The sequence below is a fragment of the Euleptes europaea genome, chromosome 8 (assembly GCF_029931775.1).
Source record: "Euleptes europaea isolate rEulEur1 chromosome 8, rEulEur1.hap1, whole genome shotgun sequence".
Lineage (NCBI taxonomy): Eukaryota > Metazoa > Chordata > Lepidosauria > Squamata > Sphaerodactylidae > Euleptes > Euleptes europaea.
In genome coordinates, this window is record NC_079319.1 from 59,828,869 (window position 1) to 59,847,804 (window position 18,936).

Consider the following 18,936-nt stretch of genomic DNA (forward strand, 5'->3'; position numbering starts at 1 on the left):
AACGTGTTACTGTCCTTATGTTAGTCTGAAGAAAATGACTGGGGAGGGTAAAATATGCTCATCTCATAAGTCAGGAGAATTCTTCGGCACATTGTGAATGCACATGGTGTTGTCCCTACTTTTCAAAGGAGATGTGAAACTCTCCATTGCCATTTCACATAAAATATCGGTGACAAGAGGTAATTTAGCTCTTGAAATATTTCATCAGCCAGAGAGCCAGGTGGGGGGAGGGGGGATTGAGACAGGAGGACAGATAGCAACCCAACCGCATTCATTCACAGTTTCTCCTTGGCTCAGCTGGATTCATAAATCAGACATCCAAGAGAGCAATGCCAACTTTCCCTCCCCCCTGAGCCTTATGCACATATTAACATCCTCTCAGCAGCTAGAAAAGTGGCTTGACTTTATAGGGGAGCACTATTTTATTTCCAGAGCAGGTGATTCCTTTCCATTTTGAGGGTGTCTCAGGGTTTAAAAAAACAAGGACATATATTTATTGTGGTACTTTCCCCCCCCTTAAGAAGCCAGATCAGCTTGCAGTTTCTTAAACTTAACTCAGCTACTCATTTTGAGGGGCTGTTTTTCGTCATAGCACAGCAGCGACGAGGGAAGTAAATAGTAAACATTTATCATCTAAGCGCTGCATTTATTGATTTCCCATATACAGCACTTTGGGTACTTAGTGATATATGTTGGTCCCAATGAAAAACGAATGGTTATAAGCATTCACTGATTATGCATCATCCCCCAGTGCTCAAGTGGACATTGCCCGCTTATTGCATTTTAAATGCACATTGTTGACCTTAAACATATAGTGCCACACCTTGCTTGACACGGCTATAGTACGGCAAGTAGGCATAATATCCCATTGGCTATCACATCGTGTTTTTTACTTTGCTGAGTGGTAATTATACAGCACACTGTATCACTCCTTAACCTTTTTTAATTTATAAAATATATTAGAAGTAAACAACATAAATTCCTAACAAATATCTCACTTCACAGAAAAAATACAGTAATAAACTCAAACCATATAGCTGCAAAAAGTTCTCACCACTCTTTAATCTTAGAAAGAATCATGTGCGAGAAAATTTCAGGTGACAAATTATTCCATTACTTCATGTAGAGTGAAAAAACAGCTTACTGCCTTATAGTTGCATTCTTCCTATTTATTATACTTTAATGAAAGGAGTAAAAAGAAAATGCTCTCTTATTTTTCCCCTCCCATATATAGTCAATACAAGAGACTAATTGTAACTCATAGTGCCAACCACATTGCTTGAACACAATGGCATCTGCTTGGTTGGTCAGAAGACATGTAAAACTCACAAAGCCTTCATTTGTATTTTGCCACCCTTCCTATGTGTACCCATGCAGCCATCCCTAAGCAACAGGAGCAGGGAGTTGAAGAAGAAGAAGAGCTGATTTTTATATGCTGACTTGGGTATCACTCATTTCTCCAGATTAGAATCCACCACTCTTAACCACTACACCACGCTGGCTCTCTTGACTAATCCATACAAATTGAATATATCCTCAGGCAATGTTCGGACTACACTGGAATATTGGGCAGGATGAGAACCTGTTGGGCTTCCCTACATAGGAAGGGAAGCTACCAGAAAACACCCTATACTAAGTAATCACTCACCTCAGATGATTGTGCTTCTAAGGAAAATGTTCTCGTATGGTCTAGGGTCCCTCAGGCTGTTCAAAGTAGTCTCAAGCTTCCCTCCTTTTGAAAGTGTTCTCGGGAAGATAAACACAGAAAGTCAGTATCTGGCAACTGCTTTCTATTAAATGGAAATCTATGCTAAATCAGAAGAAGGGTACTTTCATAGCAGAAGGAATTAGCTGGATCCCACTCAGGATCTCATTTACAGAATACACAGGTTGGGTCCTGTGTAACAGTCACATGACTGGCAGATTTTCCACAATACGCATACGTGCAGTGCCTGAGTCAGCGTTATAAGTGGGCTGTTCATACAAAGGATGCTGAGAACGTCACCTCAAATATCATTGCTAATTGAACATACCTTCATCAGATTCCCCAGTTATATGCAAATCAAGCCCCCTTGTTGGAATGTTAGTGTTTGATGTTCAGCTTAAACACTGCCAAGCAGCTTTTTGCTACAGGGTCGTGGCGTGGTCATGCATTGGTAAATTAGTTTCACTGACTATTGTTGAGGATTGTGGTCACTTTTATGCCTGTACAGTCAGCAAACTCAGTCTTCATGACTGCTGGAGAAGACAGCATGTGTCTCTCAGGGTCATGCTTGGGTCATTATAGTAGCCTACTTTTCAAGCATAGATTACTCAGTTTGTCCCCTTTCACACTAATTTATCTTTGATTGGGACTGTTTGGCTTCTTTTCCTCCTAGTTGATAATGCGGATGCCATTTGCCAGGAAATTCTATAAAAACAGGCTCTGGAGGCTGTCATGATCTCCTCCAGCCTACTAAGTGATTCTGACTCAATCCCTAGGGGAGGAGTCAGGCCCAATGACTGAGGAGAAGCAGAGAGACCAGGAAGGAACTGGCACTGCAGAGCCATTTGCAGGTGATGCCTCCCCAGTGCCAGAGGCTGTCTTGCAAGAACCTGCAGGGGAAACCACTCTACCAGCCCCAGAGACAGTCTCCAGGCCTCTGCTTTGCAGGACTTGAGCCTCTGCCATGCAGGACTTGAGCCCTGTAGCCCCCTGTGAAGAATGCCAAAAATCCAGGAGGCTGTTCTTGCCTTGGAGGCATTTGAGTAACAACTAAAGGGAGTCCTTGGAGTGGCTAGTGAAATTGTAACATGCAGTCAGTTCAGCTCCAGAGTTCAGGATGTACAGAGCTCTGAGAAGCTAGTGGCAGCTGTGTGAAGTTTAGTCCTCAGGAGTAAAACATAAAGGAGCACAATTTTAAGTTGTTTGATTAATATAGAATCAGCCATTGGGTCATAAGGATGTTAACTCTCACTGAATGGAAGGTGTCTGGGTTTTGACATTGGTAGTTCAAGTTTTATTCCGATACAATATCAGCTCTGAATGAAAGTCAAAGTTAGGTTAAAATAATAAAATAAAATAATAAAAAGTTGATGATTCTGGGAAGGATGGTTTGAAGAAGAGGAGAAAAGATCTTCTATGGGGGAAAGTTTTCAATTAGCCGTTTACGAATCTCACTAGACCGGAGGCAGAATTTGGCTACTTGAATGGTTATCTCCCGAGAGGAGTCTGCTAAGAGGAGGGAAACTTTAGCTTCTTCCGATCTCCCAGGAAAGGATGACAATATGGGGAGAATGTACTGCGACCTTATGTCGTTGTGGAAGGGACATTGCAGCAGAAGACATTGGTAGTTAGCTCTGAGGAAAAAGAGAATTCTCAAAAACCAGGGTGAGGGAAGTCATCTCAGGTGCATTGAGTGATCCCTCAATAAGGATGAGGAGAATTAGTCTCTGGAGTCCTGAGTAATCCCAGTCCAGTCTAGGTGTTAAACTGGTGAAGAGTGACATGTAGTTCCTTACTCCAGAAACTGGAATTGGAGTGGGTTTTAAAGTCAACTCAAGTGAAATCTAAACAAGAAACTGACAAACAGAAACAAGCCTCTCAGTCAGTGAAACAAAGATCTAGCATCCTGAAGTGAATTTAGCCATACCATCTAGGAGAACCAAACTTCTCTTGTGTAAATAGGTATGATTGTGAAGTGCCTACTCTCTGTTTGTTTTTGGAATATCCTAATACCTTTCTGAAATCCAAGTTAATCTGCCTAAACCCTCATCCTGCCTTTCTGTCATAAATAAATTCCTGTTGTTTTGAACTTTTACCACAAGCCATCTGTGTGCCATCAAATTTTTGACAGACCTAATTTCCCTGAAAAATCCAAGTCTTCCTTCAATCCATCACACACCCCCAGGACCCTCTTCCACTCTGCAGTAGGGCTGCCAGGTCCCACCTCGCTTAGGGTTGCCAACTGCCAGGTAGTAGCGGGAGATCTCCTGCTAATTCAACTGATCTCCAGCCGATAGTGATCAGATCACCTGGAGAAAAATGGCCGCTTTGGCAATTGAACTCTATAGCATTGAAGTCCCTCCTCTCCCCAAACCCCGCCCTCCTCAGGCTCCACCACAAAAATCTCCCACTAGTGGCGAAGAGGGACCTGGCAACCCTAACCTCGCAACCGGTGGGAGATTTAGGGAGGTGTGGTTGGGGGCAGTGACCAGCATCATCTATATGATGACGTCACTTACAGTAAAACTGGAAGTGCCAGCATGAGGCTTTTCCTGCCCCCTCCTGTTCCTATCTTAGTCTCCAGCCAGCTGGTTTCATCCCCCCCCCCACCACTGATCAGCTGTTTGGCGGTGGTGCAGGCTTTCTTTTTTGCTTTGCCACATCTCTGCGGCTTCCCTGGCGCCCCATCATGTGAGCCTTCTCTGCTGCGCTCTGTCCGGTGTCCACTTTTATAAGCTATAAAATCCTGGGTCAGTCCCAACATGGTATTGTTAGCATGAATGTTGAAGTCCCTCAGAATGATCAGTCTAGGGATCTCCAGCCCTGCATCCAACAACACCTCTGCCAACTCATGGAGGGTGCCCACTGGGGAACTAGCTGGCTGGTAGACAAGCAGAATGCCTAATCTGTTGTTAGTTCCTAATGTAAGGAGCATACTGTCAATACCAGTGATAGTTTGCATTGGAAGTCTGCAGAAATTGAAGGCCTCATGGAGGATAATAGCCACACCTCTACCCCGGTCAGTTGTAGGTAGGGTTGCCAGCTCCAGGTTGGGAAATACTGGGAGATTTTTGGGGTGGAGCCTGAGGAGGGCCATAGAGTCCAATTGCCAAAGCAGCCATTTTCTCCAGGTGAACTGATCTCTATCGGTTGGAGATCAGTTGTAATAACAGGAGATCTCCAGCTAGTACCTGAAGGCTGGCAACTCTAGTTGTAGGGGGCTGGGGAAGGGCTGAGTAACCAGGGAGCGTTAGTTGGAACAGACACACCACATCATTTTCTTCCAGCCATGTTTTTGTTAAACAAGCCAGGTCAATTTTTTTTTCTGTGCAGGTTTCAGATACAACATGATTTGTCCTGAATAGTTGTGATTTTGCTTCTGATTCTAGACTGGAAGATGTTGAATGATTCTGATGGCCTCCCCCTGTCACCCATGGCACATTCTGTGGTCCCTTGCTCCCTTTGCCACCGTTGCCACATGTGAATATGCCGTCTTTGTATGGAAAACAAGCATGGAAAGGCCTATGTGTCTGTCTTTCAAAAAATGGTGAGATGAGAAGCAAAGATAAGACAAAGGGAGGACAATGCCAGAAAAAGGCCAGAGTCAGTCAGCTTCCCTATCCAAATACAGAGACTGAAATTTTCCATCTGAATTGTTGTTCAAGAAAAACCATATTGGGGTTTTACAAACTGTTGGTGGAAATTTTGTTCCTTGCTATACAATTTTGTACACACTCATTTTATGTGGCCTTTTTTTTTTAGCATGCTTCCCGTTTTATGCAGGAACCAATGTGATGTTTTCTATGAGCCATAAAAATTAAGGGGAAAAACTGGCACAATCCAGTCATAGTTAAACACATTAAAGCCCGATTGATTCCAAGGGAAGAGTTAATCACATACTTGACTCACTCCCATTGAATTATGTGGGTCTTCAGAGCACTTGACTTTGTTTTGATCAGGCACAATGAGATTGAAATACCATATGTGCATGTGTGCATGCATATGCCATATATGGCAAAGACAGCCTTCTACTGAGCCTGCTCCTTTAATGAAAAACTAACAGCCTACATTTACATGTGGTTATTTGAAAATTAGTTCTGTTGAATTCAGCAAGACTGGCTTGTAGGTTTACGCTTGTGCTGAAGAACGTCTAAGAGGATTACCCAGGATTCCAGTAAGGTTGCCAACTGCCAGGATCTTGTTTTATGATGTCCTTTCTTGGTAGCTTACCCCATAGGGTTGCCAGGTCCCTCTTTGCAATTGGCGAAGGTTTTGGGGGCAGAGATTGAGGAAGGCGGGATTTGGATAGCAGAGGGACTTCAATACCATAGAGTCCAATTGCCAAAGCAGCCATTTTCTCCAGGTGAACTGATCTCTATTGGCTGGAGATGAGTTGTAATAGCAGGAAATCTCCAGCTACTACCTGGAAGTTGGCAACCCTAGCACCCCAGCTTCTGATAAGTTTACAGTTCTAGGTATTTGATAAAGTGAGCTATGACACACCAAAGCTCATGCAAAAATCAATGATGTTAGTCCTTAGGGTGCTGCTGGACTTCCTTGTAATATTGCTACAACTTGCTAACATGGCTACCCCTCTCAAATTATTCACAGAGAATTGTGTCTTTTCTTGGCTTTATTCATATTTTTGTAAAAGATAGGCAAACTTCAAGCATCAGTACGCCTATTATCTGGCCTTTAACAATCTCCCATTGTCAGTGAATTTTGTAATATGAACTTCTTGCTTCAACAAGCGGAGTCAATAGCATATCAAAAATAACCAAGTTGCATACAAACCGAGATTTGGCAACTTTTTGAAAAGTGGCAGTTCTTTGAAATGATCAGAATCTCCAAAATGTTTGCTTCTTGTATTAATTTAAAATAGGTTTGTGCTCTCTAGTATACATGCAGTTAAATGGATATTGTTATACTTTGCTGCCAAACTATCCCTCATTCACATGGGATTCTGCTTGGAATATTATTGCCCTAAGCAAAGCACCCATTCTCTTTTTTATTTGTTTTTGCTTTCCCTTTAAAAAAACCAAAACCAAAAACAACAAAAACAACAGATGAAGTAGCACTGATGGCAGAGCTGTCAATCAATCTGGGTTTAACCTGTCTAGAAGAAATTCTTCTAATCTGTCACCTCAAGCTCAAACTTTGTCACACACATTTCTCTTCAATTCTATGAACTCATGAAAGCTTCAGCAAATCGTTATTTTTATTTTAGTTTTGGGACAAATGTCAGTCTTTAAGGCTTGCATGTGTTTTTGCTGAACTAAGCTCACATTTAGCTGCATGGATTCTCAAATAGCATAGATCAGTAGGGTTGCCAACCTCCAGGTGGTGGCTGGAGATCTCCCGCTTTTACAACTGACCTACAGGCGACAGGGATCAGTTCCCCTGGAGAAAATTGCCGCTTGAGCAATTGGACTCTATGGCATTGAAGTCATTCACCTCTCCAGTCAGTGTGGTGTAGTGATTAAGAGCAGTGGACTCTGATCTGGAGAACCAGGTTTGATTCCCCACTCCTCCACATGAGTGGTGGATGCTAATCTGGTGAACCAGGTAGGTTTCCCGACTCTTACACTTGAACCCTTCTGGGTGACCTTGGGCTAGTCACAGCTCTCTTAGAGCTCTCTCAGCCCCATCTACCTCTCAGGGGAGGGGAAGGAAAGGTGATTGTAAGCCAGTGTGATTCTTCCTTAAATGATAAAGTCAGCATATAAAACCAACTTTCTTCTTCTTCCAAACCCTGCTCTCTTCAGGCAACACCCACCAAAATCTTCAGGTATTTCCCAACCTGGAGCTGGCAACCTTATAGAACAGCATGTTGATAAGGGGGATAAGACATCCTTATAGTGGCACAAATAGTGGCACTATTATTTTAAGCATCATCATGTGGTATCTCATTTTCTCACACAATGCAAGGAGAAAGGACACATTGCATAATGGAAATATTGTGCCAATCCCATCTCTTTAACTTCAGAGGCACAAAGGAGGACATTTCCACGTGTCCAGAGAGGAAGAACCTTCGGGTTGGGGAGAGCGGGGTAGAAATGTAATCATAAATAAATAATATATTTCTCATCTGCCTCAAGCATTTAGCATCTTTAAGGCTTTGTTCTAGATTTCAAGGCATTATTGAGATAAGAGATACTCTACACTCAGATGATGTTGTAGAGGGATGCAGGAGATGTTTTTCACTCTCTGGGAACACTTTTCATGTATCATTTGGGTCTAGATATCGTAACTCACAGTCTGTAATGAAGAATATTAGAGCTGTTTGTCCTCTATGTACAAGTAGATGTGTTGACAATGGGCATTAGGGTTGCCAACTTCCAGATGGTGGCTGGAGATCTCCTGCAATTACAACTATCTCCAGGTGACAGGGATCAGTTCCCCTGGCAAAAATGGATGCTTTGGAAGGTCGAGTCCCACTGAAGCCCCCCCCTCCCCAAATCCCACTCTCCTCAGCTTCCACCCACAGAATCTCCAGGTATTTCCCAGTCTGGAGCTGGCAACCCTAGTGGGGAAAGATAAATAGCATTTTATATCTCTTGGTTCTTTTGAGTCCCGTTATTGACAGAACCCCAGATAACCTTCCTTGTAGGAACTGCCTTTTCTTTGCCACTGACTAAATCTTGTGACTCCCTGGAGTCACATCCCCATTCTCAAGTTTAAGGAGAGATCAAATTCATAGATATCAAAACTCTGTTACTCTGATTGTTATTACTAAGTTACAAACAACCATTCTAAAAACTCCTGAGTTTAGAAATCATAGTGGATGCTTAACAGGAACACAGTACATTCAACAGCCCCATGCAGTCACTGAAGGCACGGGGAGGGAGAGAAAGCACAAGGCCACTTGTCCCCACATCCCTGCCTCCATGCAATTGCCTGGTCATCTTCAGGTGTGACAGTGCAGAGGAAGTAGCCAGGCAAACTCTCCTTCCCCATGATCACTGATGTCTGGAAAGCAGCATCACTGATTCACTGATCACAGGAAGGGGGCGTGTGTGCAGCCTCTTTCTCTGCACAATTGCACCCTGCAGACAACCAGGTGATCATGCGGAGGCAGAGAGGGTTGGGCCAGTGTACTCTTGCTTACTCTCTAGAGTTGCCAACCTCCAGGTACTAGCTGGAGATCTCCTGCTATTACAACTAATCTCCAGCCGATAGAGATCAGTTCCTCTGGAGAAAATGGCTGCTTTGGCAATTGGACTCTATGGCATTGAATTCCCTTCCCTCCCCAAACCCCACCCTCCTCAGGCTCCGCCCCAAAAATCTCCAGGTATTTCCCAACCTGGAGCTGGCAACCCTATTACCCTCCCTTCCCATGTATTCAGTGAATGCGTGGGGCTGTCATGTGTATCAAGCTAAGTGATAGATGAATATGCCGTTATTAAATTCATATTGTTTTCATATATTTTCTCTTCATATGGTTAAAGTCCACCCATTTTCCTTGCTAAAATTGATTGGGGTTTCTGTTACATATTGTTCATACAATGGATACCCTATTTATATATTCATCATTTATAAAGTTTACTGATTTGTTGAGGCACAAATAACTTTGATCAATTAGTTCATTGGGGGGGGGATAGGCTTGAGGAAACAGAATATGTACTCATATAAAGATTCACAGTTTCAGTTTGCACAAAAAGGAGAAGCAAAACCCCAATGCAGATGTGTGAATCAAGTCTCTAATGCATAGATTAATTTTTATCAGCATAGAATTGTATCCTTTTTATTGTTCAGTCTTTATCAGCTGCCTTTATAATTCCTCACCTTTTGGCAATTATGTTTAACACGCCATGTCGCAAAAAAAATTCTATAATAATTCATTGATGATCCAAAACAGAGTTAGAACAATACTGCAACCATTTTAAATTTCTCACATTAAAATTGAATTCACACAATTTTTGAAGAAATCTTTGGTTGGATCCTGTGAATCCCTTCCCTCTGGCACAAACACTTTTATTCAGTTGAAGGAGATGTCCCTTGAGCATTTTGTTTTGGAAGAAAACCACATTTGCATGGAGAAAGCACTTGCATTATTAGAATGGTTCTGTGGGACCCATAGAATCATAGAGTTGGAAGGGCCATACAGGCCATCTAGTCCAACCCCCTACTTAGTGCAGGATCAGCCTAGAGCATCCCTGACAAGTGTTTGTCCAGCCTCTGCTTAAAGACTGCCAGTGAGGGGGAGCTCACCACCTCCCTAGGAAGCTAATTCCACAGTCGAACAACTCTTACTGTAATATATATATATATATATCCCTACTACCCTTTTCACCCATAATTTAAACCCATTATTGTGAATCCTGTCCTCTGCTGCCAACAGGAACTCCCTGCCCTCCTCTAAGTGGCAGTCCTTCAAATACTTAAAGAGAACTATCATGTCCCCCCTCAACCACTTTATTTTTGCATTTGAGAAAATGAACTTTCCCAAAATATTAATTCATAGTTTTGCAATAAAGACAGAACTATATATATATGATAAAGGAACCATTGTGTGTGTTGGGTTTTTTTTTTTTTTAAAAAAACAAAGATACCTCAAATGCTAGGAGTAGAGCAGAGGATAAATCTTAAAGGAATCTCATGAGGAATGTATAGACCAAACCACAAGACTAATTTCCCTACTTTTGTACATGCTGACATTGCAAACATTGCCAGTTAATGCAGTTTCAAACACAGGAGTACATTGCCTGTAAGTCATGTGGGACCAGAGAGCTTAAATGAATGAATTACATATTGATCGGGAATACCTTAAACTTAAAATGCACAGAGACCAAAAAGGCAACAGAGGAACAATACCTGAAATAACAGAGAAATATAAATCCCTGGGTAAATTGTAGAAGAGAAAGCATATCTTTTTATGGCTGAAAAATGACATTTTATGCATGCAATCTCTCTTTTGATTATCAAGTCATTACAGCCAATTTCCAGAATATATTTGGTACCAACATGACTGCCATTGTTCAGTTTATGTCATATAGATCTCTCACCACATAAATGTCACACATGACTTTAAAGGGAGAACAAAGACCATAGCTCTTTCTCATGGGTGAGTATTAGGGATGCTTGACTTCCTGACAATTTGGCTCACTTCCCATTCAGTAGTGGTGGTTAGGCAGCCAATTAATCAATGTTTGGCTGTCCTCAGACTTGGTAAGTTGCAGCAGATTTGGCCAGAAGAGGTATCAGAAACTCAGCTGATTTCTCTCCTCTTCTCCCCAGTCCAAGCTTGGACTGCAGACACAACGGAGAGAAGCTTCTGTCCTTGCTCAGCTTGGAAGAGAACAAAGAGACATGGGCTCTTTCTCTCCCTTTACCAATGCAAACATCAGAAGAATTGCATCGGTACCCAAACATCTTGGAAAAAGGAAGAGCTGCCCTTTGCAAGTCTACTATGTAGCTAGTCTACTATGTAGCTATTTGTCTGAGGAGGTGGATTGGATAAGAACCAGACTCCCAGCTGATCCTCAATCAACTGATTTGGCTTTTGTTCATCTTATTGCCAATGGCGAACAAGGCAAATTTGTCTGTTGGATAGGTTCACAGAAAAATTTGTGAAATCCCTAGTAACTATAATCATTATGATTTATTGATCCAACCAAGCTTAAAAGGAGACTGTGCTATGCACAATCCTTAGGGTTGCCAGGTCCCTCTTCACCACAGGTGGGAGGTTTTTGTGGTGCAGCCTGAGAATGGTGGGGTTTGGGGAGGGGTGGGACTTCAATGCCATAGAGTCCAATTGCCAAAGCGGCCATTTTCTCCAGGTGAACTGATCTCTATCGGCTGGAGATCAGTTGCAATATTTTCTGGGCTTGGTACATGTGATTGGAAACCGAGATTTTTTAGGGTGCCCATTTGCACATATCAAAATTGGAACATATGCATGGTTCTCCATTCACACAAAATGGTAAGGATCACCAGTAGCATGTTCTCCCATTATGTAAGTTTGGAGTATCAAAATAATAACAATTGACAGGGCTAGTTTCTAGTTGATACAAATTGCAGTAGTCCCTACCAATAGCAGTAATGATCACATTTATGTACAGCTTCTACTTCTATCCTGCTTTTCATTTGGGTTCCTCAAAGCCAAGATATCCCAACATAGATCTTTCCTTCCTATTTTGAAAATGAAGCATAGTATATTGACTTGAGTTTTATTGCCAAGTTTTATAAGTATCAGATTACAAAACTGATATAAAATCTGTCAGACCTGAAAAGTAGACCCTTCTGATTTTTGTAGTCAAAGTGGTTGTTTCCCAAGTACAAAGTTTGCCATGCATGTCAAAAGCAGAAGTGCCAACTTTAGTTAAACCACAATGTTTGGGGGGGGGGGGTTTATAGTTAGTAGAAGTGATAAATCATATGTTTAGCAACAGCTTGGCATCAGAATAGCAAATCTCTGACATTTCCAATTAAAAGGATCAAGTAATAGCTGGGAAATACCTATGCAAGAGTTTGGAGTGCTATAACCCATCAGAGTAAACGGAGAATCTTGATGGGCCAACAATCTGATTTAGCATAAGGCTACTTCATATGTTTGTATGGACAACAACTAGAAAACACGGAATGAAAAGAACATAAGGGTTTAGTGTCTATATATTGTGACACCATTCAATTAAGAATTGCAAAATTCAGCTCCTGAAGTGCCACTCAATTAATACTTATTATGTACCTAAGTATATTTAGGTTCTTAAAGGCCCATTAATTGGGAATATGCTGCAATTAGCCCTTAAGTATGTGATTAATATTATAGTAAATGCTCATTTAGTGTTACTTGACATTCATTACCAATGAATAGATATTTAATTGTAGCCTGCTTCCTCTAAAGCGGAATAACAGATCAGCATTTCCTTCTCCTCTGCTATTTGATCTCTTCAGCCCACTCGCCTTTAAGGCTGTAGAACTGTTCTCCTCTTCATGGTTCACTCAGCTAAGCAGAAAATAATCAGTTTTGCAGCTCATAATAGCATTCAGACTGGTGTGCTGGGATTATAAATGTACCAAAGCACACCAAATTACAGTCAGCAAAATATTTTTTAGCCCTCCCATGCAAGGATCTATAAAACACATTCAGAATTATAATTTCCTTTCCCATTTTCCCTCCCCTTCAGTAACCACAGATGTACATGCTAAGGGCAAATGAGGCAAAGAAAATGCAGCAGTCCATAAGTATGGTAATAATACTGCTGGGGTGGGGGGTGTTAAAATTGCTTTCCAATGAACCTGCTTGTGTCATTGGATACCCAAATCAGAACAGCAGAAACACAAGTAGGAATGAACCAACAACTTAGTACAGAGCCACCTGACCAGAACCATTTAAATGCTTACAGTTTGTGTGAAATAAAGTCACATTTTTAAAGAAGTTTTGAAGTAAATAGTTTCTCAATGAGATTAGTTTTCTGACTCCATCTTCAAGGTAATATCAGAGAGCCTAACTTGGGAAAATTGGGACTGGGTTAGACAGCTACAATTGAGTATCCAAACCTGAGATAACCAGGATCCATAGGCATAAAACATTAACAGAGATGACAAAATAATGAGGGAAAGCAGGCAAAAAAGCACAGTATTTAAAATACGAAATAGAACTATCATGACTACTATATAGAGTAAAGCTGATCCAACATTAATTTAATACTTTATGCTCATTTTTACTTTGTCAAACTCCAAATGCCTTATCTGGCTTATCTGTGGACTCTGATTGAAACATGTCTTTATCACCACCAATTTGCAGCATATTGTGATGCTTAATCATTAACAGATAGTCTGTGAGGATTTGAAATTTTGGTGAGAACTAGATTTTAAAAAATAGCATACTGCTTCCTCAATGGAATGACAAATTAACACTGTAAAATTTACCCTTTCCAGCTTTAAATTTAGTTTAAGATTTAATTTGCTGTCTGGAGAATGATTTTTCTCTATCTGCAGATTATAATTTTTTCCCCTGTTGGTTGCATCTTTTTGAAGCCAATACTGAATATTTCCAGGTATTCCATTAAGCTGATACATCTAATTCTCAACATGGGCAAATATACGGATACTAAAATCTGAAGACTGGAGCCATGAACAGACAAGCAGATCTTTATGCAAGCCTGAGAAAAGCCCCAGGTTAGCAAAAAAACATGAAATCTAAAAACAAATACACTGGGTGGTACTTCGACTCCAATAATAGAAGCAATACTTGTAGCTTTAAGTAATGAACACTCTCAATGGCTAGGCAACCAAAACAGTACTACCAGTTGAAACCTTGGTTTCTGTCAGTGAAAGGCAGGAAGAGGGGCAGGGCCATATCCCGGGCTGTTTAAGCCCTTGAGGGAGGACTGATTGGGGACAGCCTGGCAGCAGCCACTGGGTGACTTGATACCAGCGAGTTCAATAGTACCCATGCCATGAAATCATGGCTAGAATCTGGGAGACCCAGAGTTGAATCCCCATTCTGCCATGGTGCTCACTAAGGCCCTTTGTGCAGGGAAAAAATTGCTGCTTGTTAGATGCCAGTACCAGGAGTAAATGTCCTCCAAGAAGAAATCGCTGTGAAACAGTGGAACATCGGAGTCCCTCCCCCTTGAAAATGCTTCTTTGTGATTGGATGTGCTGAAAATCACCAGAGAAGGACACCTATGAAGCGAGGGGGGGGGGGTAGGAGAGACAGCTCCATTCTTAGAGATCCTAACACTCCTACTGAAAATCACTGGCAAGCCACTGGCAAAATCACTGGCGTTTTTTGCTTTTTTGTTTTACTGTGCTGGTGTAACGATGTAACGCTTAATATATTAATACTTGCGTGATATATCACGAAAGTATTAATAAGTTAAGTGGGGGCTTTCAGGGAAGGGAAAGACAAAATAGTGGGGGAGGGGGAAATGAGATGCCCTCCGCAAGTCCTTGTGGGTCCCCCACTTGTACGTGTCTATGATGGATTAATGTCATGATTGAACAGCAATGCAGTCTGTGATCAGACATAAAGGAGCTGATATTATTCAGTGACTGGTTTTTAGCTCAGACTTCATATTCAGTCCTTCCCCATGCTACTATGAAAGAGTACATTAACTTTAAAACTAAGAATTAGCAAACTGAATAGGATCTGTATTACAATACTGTGTATTCTCTGGGATATTATACAGTTCTCAAAAAAAACTTTTCTGTGGCTATTCCATCAGTTTGGCTTTTTCACAGAGCTTTGAAGACCCCGACAAAGTCTCTTCTGTAATATTCTGAGAGCCAGTATGCTGTAGAGAGCCAATGTGTGGTAGGAGTTAAAGTATTGGACTCAGACAGCAGAGACCCAGGTTCAGATCCCCATTCTACTAGAAAATTTACTGGGTAACGTTGGATCAGTCATTCTCTTAGCCTCACAGGTTTGTTGTGAGAATAAAATAAAGGAGGGAGAACTATGTGTACTGCCCTGAATTCCTTGGAGGAAAGGGGGGAAAAAACAACAAATATATCAGTAAGTAGTATTCGGTTTAATGGACCTATGTATATATCTGCACTTTTCCTTTGCGTCTAAGAATAATATTTTAATTAAAATTTTCATTAAAATATATTTTTACCATAAAGTTTCCAGCAATTCCTAGAGCCACCCTTTGTCACTTCCATGTAGCTCTAGGAATTGTCAGGAACACTATGGTAAGAACTTCCTGTAAGCAGATGAGGCCTTGTTTTGTTTTTAATTTTTCTCCCATCACTGTTTCTAGTAGTGGCGGGCAATGAGACCTGTGGCAGGGGATTCCCCCCCCCCTGGGGTTTGGCAGTCCTAGTATTAGAAAAGCAAATATATTATGACAATTTTGGATTTATGTATATTAGCAGTCCTCATCATCTTCATCTTGAATGCAAAGGTTTAAAATATTATAACACTGAATGTCAGTATTCATTGTCAGTATTCATTGACTATTTATTTGGATGTATTTTAGGTCAAATGATTGTTACTTCATGTCTTTAATTATCATAACATTCTTCTTAAATGATCTTCACCCTTCTCATGTTTTTGATCTGATTTCATTCCTCAAGTCTATTGTTAATCTCTCCCTGCAATCTCATTATTCTGATCATGCATTGCTTCCTTATTTTTCTCTTCACCAGCTACCTGTTTCTGGTTAAATTTGTTATCAATTTGAACTTTTTAAAAGGCTATTGGTAAAGCTGCTGCTCCTTTCTATCTTCTTTGATTTCTCATTATCTCTCCCCCACCCAATCTAATCTCCTATGTCTTCAACACCTTCAATTTTGGCCATTGGTTTTTGGAAATCTCTCCCTCTTAATATCCATCTCGCCTCTGAATATCCACCTTTCTTTTCTCTGTCTTCTTTTTAAAAGCTTTGGGAAGCTAGTTATTCTGTACTTCTATACATTTTTAAGCTGTTGTAGTTTTGGGGGTGGGTCTAAATCCATTTTATATTCTAATATTCAGATATTGTATTCATTTTATATTCTAATATTCAAGTGTGGCCCAATCTGTGGATACTTAAATCCGCAGATCAGGGCCACGCTTTCAGAAAACAGTTAGTTCTGCAAACTTGGGGGACTCCCCCATGGTTGCAGAAAAATCAGAAAATGTTAAAACATTACATTGGGGGTTTAAATCCCACCCAGACCACAAGGTTTGTCTGCACCTTTGCTGCTGGCAGGCAGATGGAGAAGTTGTTGGCAGCATTGCTGGGGGGAAGCTGCTGGGAGAGTCACCACCACCATCGGTGCATGTGTGGGGGAAAAGGTGCTGGATGGGTAGGTGGCGAGGAGCATTGCCATTGGTGTTGTGTCAGGGGAAGCTGGGTGGGTAGGAGAGTTGCTGCTGCCATTGCTCTGTGTGTGTGTGTGGGGGGGGGGGGGAAGCTGCCAGACAAGCAGATGGCTGAGAGAGTTGCTGCTATTGCTGTGCATAGCGAAGAACTACTCAGCCGGTGGGAGAGTCACTGTTGCCATTGCTGGGGTGGGGTGGGGAGAGCTACTGGGCAGAGAGTCTCTGCCGCTGTTGTGTGGGGAGCTGCTGGGTGGCAGAAAGAAAGAGTGATGGGGTAGGGAAGGCAGAGAGAGAGAGAGAGAGAGTGACAGTAGGCATAGAGGAGAGAAACAGAAAGTAAGAGAAGGGATGGGGAGGGAGAGAGAGAGAAATGGGGGGGGGGAGGAAGAAGCAAAGGTGGAGAGAATGGGATAGCTGTACCTGCGAGTTCCTTACAGGTCTTCACTTATGAATATGTTTAATTCTCAACATTGCCAAATCTGTGGATACTTAAATCCAGAGACTGGAGCTATGAATAGACAAGACAGACATTTCTACAAACCTAAGAAAAACCCTAGGTTTACAGAAAAATCTGAAATATTTTTTTAAAAGGGTTAAACCACCCTAAATAATAGAAGTGCCACCTATGGCTTTAAGAAACAATGTCCTCAATGTCTGTTTCTAGGTAATCATATACGTATTACCAACCTTTAATAGTTGGCTCCTGTCAGTAAAAGATTGGGAAGAGGGGGAGGGCCCTTTCCAGGGCTGTTTTGGCCCTTGAGGGAGGAGTCATTGTGGCCAGGCCTGGCTGAAACCACTGGGTGACTTGTACAATGGGACTTGCATTAATTTATGTGACTGTCCACTGACCCTCAGCTGGTTGATGAGCAGAAGCAGGCCAGTGGAAGGGGGGAGTAATCTGTGTGCCCAGCGCAATGACATTACTTCCGGGTTGACGCAGAAGCATCAGTACTGCACTGGGGGACACTCTAGCACTCTCCCCCAAAACTCTGTGGAAACTATACCATTTTGGGGGAGGGTGCTAAAATGTTCCCTGCAAGATGCCGGCACTTCTGTATCAACCTGGAAGTGACATTATCATGCTGGGCACACAGATCACCACCCCCAACCCCGCCTCCGAGAAGCTCCCACCAGTTGCCAGGAGGTACCTGGCAACCCTACTCATCCAGGCCCAGCTGCTTCCTACTGTTCAACAGCAAACACCCCATGACCCCACAATAGCAAGTGTGGTCCTGTGGCTAGAGTTTCAGATTAGGATCTGAGAGAACACAGGTTCAAATCCCCACTCTGCCATGGAAGCTCACTGGGTGACCTTTGGCCAGTCAAAAACTCTTTGCCTAACATAACTCAGATATGTTGTGAGGATAAAATAGAAGAGAGTGGAATCATGTAAGCTGTTTTGGGTTTGCTTTGTGGAGAAAAGCAGGGTATAGATGCATTAAATTAATAATAATTGAAGTAGGAGGTGGGGGGCAGATAAAAGGTGGTTGATTGGTGGGTGCAAAGGAGAGAAGGAAGCAGGGAAAGGATATAGGGGCTGCCAGGAGGTAGTAATGTAGGAATGGGGATACAGAGGGAAGTGAGATGCCCTCTGCAAGTCCTTATGGATTCCCTGCCATGCAATTGGCCATGGTCTACCTGGCATTGTGCCTGCCCTGACAACTGGCACCACACAACTTGGCTAGAGTTTTCCCAGGGAGATGCTGCCAGGGGGAGGGAAGGAGACAAAACTGAAGACAGGAGAGCAGATAAAGGTCAGTGGGGTGGAGGCATGAAAAGGGAGGAGGAGGAGGAAGAAGAAGAAGTAGTGTTGGTTTTTATATGTGGACTTTCTCTACCACTTTAGGAAGAATCAAACTGACTTACAATCATCTTCCCTTCCCCTCCCCACAACAGACACCCTGTGAGGTAGGTGGGGCGGAGAGAGTGTGACTAGCCCAAGGTGACCCAGCTGGCTTCACGTTTAGGAGTGGGGAAACAAATCCAGTTCACCAGATTCGGGTCCGCCGTTCATGTGGAGGAGTGGGGAATCGATACCCGATTCTCCAGATCAGAGTCTACCACTCCAAACCACTGCTTTTAACCACTATACTACGCTGGCGGGGAGAAGTCTATGGGGGCTTTCCAGAAAGAGAAAGAGGAAATAGTGGGGTAGGGGAGAATGAAATGCCCCCACAAGTCTTTGTAGGTCTCTCACTCCCCCACCCCCAATTCTTCATTTCCTTCTTCATCCACACACTATTTTATTGGTTGCTTTTAAATTGCAAGCGTGTCTTTCAAAAGATATTGCCCAGCACCTAGTAATTGTAGCCACTTTAAAACAAAAGCTTGATGATGATGAAATTGAATCTGAATGGTGAAATGGTATCATTTCATTGAATGTGCTTAATGCATCAGATGTTTATAAGCGCAAGAGACTGATAACCTGCTCATTGTTTGTGGTACTAATTGAAATCCAAGTGAATCAGTTTAA